A 6,858-nucleotide genomic window follows, 5' to 3' on the forward strand; every position below is an offset into this window, starting at 1 on the left:
CTGCCTCTGCAAGGCTCCCTCAGTCCAGGCAACCAGTACAGGAGGAGGATGGAGTGGCTGCTGAGAAAGCGGGTGCTCCTGGATGAGCTTGGCTTTGGGTCCTGGACCTCTCAGAAGTACTTACTGCTCCACCCGAGGGACTGATGGCTTTCTACCAGTGTGGAAATCACTGCTCACATCCCCTTGGGGGCAGCCATGCAGGTGGATCTGGGAAGGGCTGCCGCAGGCTGGACCAGCTGTGCCCCCTCCACCTCCTGGGAGGAGCAGGTGCTGAACTTCTGGATGCCTGGCTTTCCTTCTGGCTTCATTTCTAAATGACAGCTGACCTTTGCTTCTGATGTTAGGCCTGCGGCAGAACCCACTCCATCGGGGCCCAACTGCCGTGTGTGTGTCAGTAGCTGCTTCTGCTCATCTCGTTAAGCCCAGGGAGACAGTTGCTGGTCCTTGGAGCTTCTCTTTCTCCAAAGAGGACAACCCAGTTGTGGGGGTTCGCCCTGTGGACAGTGGAGGCAAAGAGCTGGAGAGGAAGACATATGTTTAGGAAATGATCCTAGCGAGGCCTGGAGAACATCAGAGAGGATGCACAGTCACGTCCTTCTGTCGTCATGGTCTCTCTGAGGAGCTCTGTCTGGGGAGCCCTAAGAAGGTGGTATGGTTTGGTGTGTGTGTGTTTGTGAGTATTCAGTGTTATGTGTACCTGCATGTATGTGTGTGTGTGTGTCTGGCCTCTGGGCAGATAGATATTGTATACGATGCAATAGACTCATAACCGAGAAGCAGATTAGTCTCTGCCCCTAACCACCTGGGTTTCCTCACTGCCTCTGTTCTTAGGAGTCCCATCTTGAAGTGAAGGCAACGAAGCAGAAGATACTGGAGTCTTTTCCAACTCTCATATTCCAGTAAATTGCCATACAAATACTGATTCATGTAACTAGGAGACATATTAATATATGGGCTTGGCTTGACCTAATTATTACTTTCATAACATGCAGAGTTTTGAAGTAGTCACCTATGAGTATAAACTACATATTTATTTGAGAAAAAAGTAGGCATATTCTGTGATAGTTGATGTGAATGATGACAAACAATGAAAAAGGAGGGAACTCATGTGGGTACCTGTGCAGGCGAAAGGATGCAGAGTCGTTCCTCTCAGTTTATATGGACTTGTTTGGCGTTCAGAGAAGGCTCTGAGCTTCACCTCTTGTTGGGGAGGTTGGGTCCAAGCAGGATGGTAATTTTGTCCCAGATGCTGGGGTGTGTGAACAGTTCAGAGAAGGATGGAGAAACAGGAGGCTTGAATGGATCTTGATGGAAGCAGAGGATATAGTTCAGTTCAGTTCAGTCATGTCTGACTCTCTGTGACCCCATGGACTGCAGCACGCCAGGCCTCCCTGTCCATCACTAACTCTTGGAGTTTACTTAAACTCATGTCCATTGCGTTGGTGATGCCATCCAACCATCTTATCCTCTGTCGTCCCTTTCTCCTCCCGCCTTCAATCTTTCCCAGCATCAGGGGGTTTTCAAATGTCAGCTCTTCACATCAGGTGGCCAAAGTATTGGAGTTTCAGCTTTAACATCAGTCCTTCCAATGAATATTCAGGATTGATCTCCTTTAGGATGGACTGGTTGGCTCTCCTTGCAGTCCAAGGGACTCTCAAGAGTCTTCTCCAACACCACAGTTCAAAAGGAGGGAAAAGCAGCTTGGGTATTTCTGAGCCATGGTCCTGGGGGCAGGGTGCTCATTGTATGCCTTGAACCCATTGGGCTGGCCTGCAGGGTTTACCTGGAAATCCAGAGTGCAGGAAAACCTTGGAAGAGCAGATGAGGAATCCGACTTCTTCCTGAATGGGACAAAAAAGGTATGATACCATCCACCCCCACACTGGGGAGCAGAGAGCTGGGGGGTCTGTGGAGAGCTGCCTTAGGAAATCGAAATATAACAGCATTGGAGGGAAGTGGGCCCAGAGTGGACAAGAGACAGAGGCCTACCGCAGCACACAGTGAAGACAGAAAGTGCCCTTGGTTTTCGCTGTCACACCGAGGAGGCCTGAGCAGCCTTCAGCAGGTGAAAAGGAACGGCCTCAAACATTTTGATTCCTGTGACTTAGAGAAGCTCAGTCGCTTTCTTAAGAATCCATTGACTGTGTGTTAGGGATACTTGTATCCCTGGTGGCTCAGATGGTAAAGAATCTGCCTCCAATGTGGGAGACCTGGTTCGATCCCTGGGTTGGGAAGATCCCTGGAGGAAGGCATGGCAACCCACTGTGTTGGGAGGATCCCCCTGGTAGAGGGCATGGCAGCCCACTCCAGTATTCATGCCTGGAGAATCCCCATGGACAGAGGAGCCTGGTGAGCTACAGTCCATGGAGTCGCATAGGGACACTTATGAAAAGATGATTAGAAAGTTCCAGAAGAGGTTGAGGTGTCTACAGAAGTTCCAAATCCAGCATTTTGCCGTGGAGTTTTATTTCCAATTATCTATTTCACTGTTTTGCTTTCTGCTATGCTTTGCACCCATTCCTCTGCTACTACTGAGTTCTCCAGCTCAGCATGTGTGTGTGTGCTAAATCACTTCAGTCATGTCCGACTCCATGCAGTGCTATGGACTGTAACCCACCAGGCTCCGTTGTCTATGGGGATTCTCCAGGCAAGAATACTGGAGTGGATTGCCGTGCCCTCCTCCAGGAGATCTTCCCGACCCGGGGCTAAAACCTGTGTCTCTTGATGTCTCCTGCATTGATAGGCAGGTTCTTTACCACTAGCGCCACCTGGGACGCCTCCAGCTCAGTATAGGAGGAGCTTTTCTACCCCTTCTGCAAAGAGGTGAAAAGGGAAAGAAAATCCAGCATATGTTTGCTTCCCCCGTCACCTCCTCTCAAACTTTTTTTAAACTCCTTTAAATGTGAACTTCCCCTACACAATGAGGAGGGACAAGTTGCACTTTTCATGTGTTAGAAAGGAACAAAATGCGTATGGCCATGATGGGGAATTTCCCCCACCTTTTGAGGGCAGGTGTGAAAGAATGAATTAGGGCAATGGTGTGAAAGAATGAATTAGTTATGGCAAATCTCGTTAGTGTCCATTGTAAGGAGAGAAGCTAAGCCATCTGTGGCCACTTGCAAAATTGTTCCTTGTTTGTTTGGGCTCTGCACTGAAGCAGATCTTTGTGGCTTCTGATAATTTGCATACTGTCACTTGTTTGCCAACTGGATGGTGTCTGGACGTGTGTACGTGAGAGAGTGTCTGAGTGGATATGTATGTATATGTTGGTGTGCTGTTGAAATAGATATCTGGGGGGCTGCCTTGATTGGGCTCTGGGCTTGGGAGGGGAATCCTGGGAGCTCCTATGTTATTTTTGGACATTCCTAGTCAATGTCTCCAAGCCTTTTTGTGCTCCTGTCCCTTACTTCTCCTCTGAGTCTCCCATCATCGCTTCAGCTTCCAAGTTCTTAATTGGTGGTGTGTGTTCTGAAAGAGGCAGAGCATATTTAGGGCAGTTTACATCCTAGTTAAAAGCCAAGAGAGGTATGTGTCTCCAGTGTGACCACAAAGTTCTATGTCAAAGATATTGTTGTTCCACCTCCATTCATTCTACAAGTGTTTCCAGTGAGCCTGCTGGAGACAAGTGGTGTACTGGATGCTGTAGGGATCTAAAGGCTGCGTGACCTCCATTACCCCTGTCTTCAGGGAGCTTTCTTGGAGTACAAGCGATGCATAATGAACAACACATGCTCCGTGGATGGGACGAACAAAGTTCTGGATGTCATGCATGGAAGGATTGGTTATCATCACCGAGTGACCACTGAAGTCTGCCCCTGAGGGAGTGTGGAAGATGGAAGATTGTGTAGGGTGTGTGGTCAGAAGGGCTCTCGTGCTAGACTTCTGGGATTTCCAGATTGGCATCCTAGGGAAAGTGGCAAACACAAATCTACAAAAATTAAAAAGCAGAAATGCTCCTTTTGCTTATCATAAGGCCATCCTATGGGAAAGTTTATATAATAGGATAAGAATCTGGGACAAAAGTTCGAGTTCTTCTGTGTTTATATCTAGTCGCACCAGTAATTTATTCTCTCTGTGATGTTGCCACCCTGCGCCTAAATTTCCCTTTTGAAAAAAGGACATCCTGCTTTTTCCTTCTTTTCCTCTTACTTTCCTTTATACTGGGCAGACTAGGGCTATAAAAAGGTTGGTGCTTTCATCTCTTCAGAAGATCCTTTTTTATACTGTAGGGGGCATTCTCCATATCTATCTGAGTGGGTCAAATTGCTTCCCAGTGCTCGATGGATACACATAAAAAATATTAAAGCTGAAAGAGACCTTGAAGATCATCAGAGCAATCTTTCCTTTACAGATGAGGACAGAGTCCAGATCAGAATGTCTCGTGATTTGGCAAAGATCACATGGCCAACCAGTGACAGTCTGGAAAAAAACAATGCTGGGTGCTGAAAAAGAGACAGGACACTTGATTACTCTGGCCTTCCATTGCCACTGGATGGGAGTCTGCCTGCCTGTTTGCTTGGCCCATCTTAGCACAGTTTGGTCCTTCTCTCTTGAATCCTCCTGAACCTCCATGGCTCTGGTCTAGGAGGATCAGATAAAGGAGCCTTTATTTCCTAGCTGCCCTGTGCATGCAGCATCAGAAAAGAGAGACTGGAAATGGAGGTGGAGAAGAGAGAAAACATTTGTCTTGTAATACTTACCTGACATGAAAGCCTCGCTGACAGGCACTTTGAGTACTCAGCTAAATAATGGTTGCAGCCAAGACAAAACATAAAACTGACCCACTAGTTATGTGGTTACTTAAACATGATTTACCCTGCATTATGCTGGCTGGGACCTGGGGTTCTCATTTCTAATGAACCAAGAGACAGCACAATTAATTACATTCAAAGGAGTGCTATTAGACAGCAGACTGGTCATTGCAAGAAAAACAAAAAAAAAAGGTCCTTCAGTTTTCCTCACCTTCCCCCCAGTTTTGCAGAAATACTTAAGAATAGCACAGCTCACATACTGGTGGACACAGACAAGTTTGGGAAAATGGTGAGTGCTAGTGGTCCCAACCGTGGGATGCGGGGTGGGGGGCGATTAGCTGGAGTTGCAATGGTTGGGAGATGGAGAGGCAGGGGTTTGGAAAGGAATTGTTATGTGATTTGGCTGAACGTGAAGAAAAGTTCACCAGGAGCTCTGCATCCTCAGTGCCCTGGTGGACCTGATATGGATCTTCTGTGTACATCTGACAGCCACCCTTGAGCCTCTAACCTCAGTGACCTGCCCTCTTGAGGTGGTTAGCATTTAGAAGTGGCTAGAGTAGAAATAAGGCTCTGAAGCTTTGGAGGCCACATTTAGGCCAGTGAGAATCGGAGCCCAGTTACAGGAAGAGTCCCACTCACCACAATGATGTGCCGATGTGTCTAATCATCTTTTGATCATGTGAGCAGATCACAGGAGCTTTCTTTTGACTCTGATCATTTTAAGGGTGTTGCGGTATCTCCTTTTGGTTGAACATAGTAGAGAAGTCAGCTCTGGGGTGGAGTGTCTAAGCTGGAAAGATGAGAAGGTAAAACCTGAAAGATTTGAAGGGGGCAGGGCCAAAGGTTAAAGGAGAAAGGTTAGCAGCAGGCAGAGGCCCAGGATTGAAATATTTGCTGAAGGCTGACAGGCAACAGAATAGAAGCAGACAAGTGGCAAATTCCTGTTTTCTTCTCTAAATGAGAAAATATTTTGAGTGCTATTCAGTCAGACTGCCTAATGTTTTGGGGTGGGAGCCGGAGATGGAGAGAGAGAACACGAATGTGAGAGAATATTATTAAATTACCCAGGAAGCCAGTGTGACTAGAGTTCAAGGAGCAGTGTAGTGCGTCATCCTCCCTTGCCTCCTTGTTTGGGCAGCTCAGCATTCATTTCTTCACTCACTCATCCAGCACATGGTCATCAGGACCTGCCTTAGATGGAGGGTTTAGAAGCTGCCCATAGGAGTTAGCATCAGACAAATGAAAAGAAAGCCAGACCTGCCTCTCAAAGGTATGCAGGTGCATGAACGGGTGATTCCAATGCAAAGTGCAACTTTTGTTTATTACTGTTAAGGTTGTTTTCTTTTAAAACCTATATCTTAAAACTGTCTGTCTGCTCACAGTTTAGTGAATACTTTTATACATAATCTTACACGTAAGATAGAATATAAAGTGATTGCAGCTACCCTAGTAGTCAGGCTATCCCAGGGTGTTGTTTGCTAGTGGGGTTACCCTGCACTGCCCAGGGAATTATATTAGCAAGGCTGAGGTGCCGTGTGTGCATGGATGGAAGAGTCTGGGTGTGGGAAAGTGGTTAGGAAGTAAAACAGCTGGTTCTTGACCTAGAGCCAGCTGCTCCTCCTCCTTGCTGGGTCCTGCCTGCTCTTGCTTGTGAGGGAGGCTTCTGTGCTCAGGAGTGCAAGTTCCCTTAGGTTTCCAGGCTGGCTGTGAGCAGCGCTGGTAGTTTATTCACTGGGATAGTTATGAACGACAAGAATGTAGAGCTGGTAAGGCTGTGACTGTCATTTCCAGAGGGCAAATCACAGGAGTTGAGTGACGTCCCCATGGTGCCTGATGAGGTTGTGGCAGAGCCGGGACCCACCTCAACCCCCTGACTCCCCGGCCGACTTTGTGTTCACTGCCACCTCTTCCAGGAAGTGATGACTCAGAGTATTTTCATCAGCCTGTCTTACCCTACCCCTCCTCTATTTTCTTCCCACATCCACCAAAGCCAATAATAGACCAAAGTAGTTTCAATTTTAGGCAATTTCCTTTTTTACTTAGAAATCTATGGTTAGAAAGGTTGCTGGGGGTGGGTGATGGTGGCTGGGGGTGGGGAGGGAGGTGT

General features: G+C 47.4%; 1 protein-coding gene across 5 annotated transcripts in view; it reads left to right on the forward strand.

The window, feature by feature from the left end:
- Nucleotides 1-6,858, forward strand: part of SETBP1 (SET binding protein 1) — a 409,906-nt gene that overhangs the window by 37,343 nt on the left and 365,705 nt on the right. The gene's annotated exons all lie outside the window — the stretch shown is intronic.

The sequence above is a fragment of the Bos indicus genome, chromosome 24 (assembly GCF_029378745.1).
Source record: "Bos indicus isolate NIAB-ARS_2022 breed Sahiwal x Tharparkar chromosome 24, NIAB-ARS_B.indTharparkar_mat_pri_1.0, whole genome shotgun sequence".
NCBI classification, from domain to species: domain Eukaryota; kingdom Metazoa; phylum Chordata; class Mammalia; order Artiodactyla; family Bovidae; genus Bos; species Bos indicus.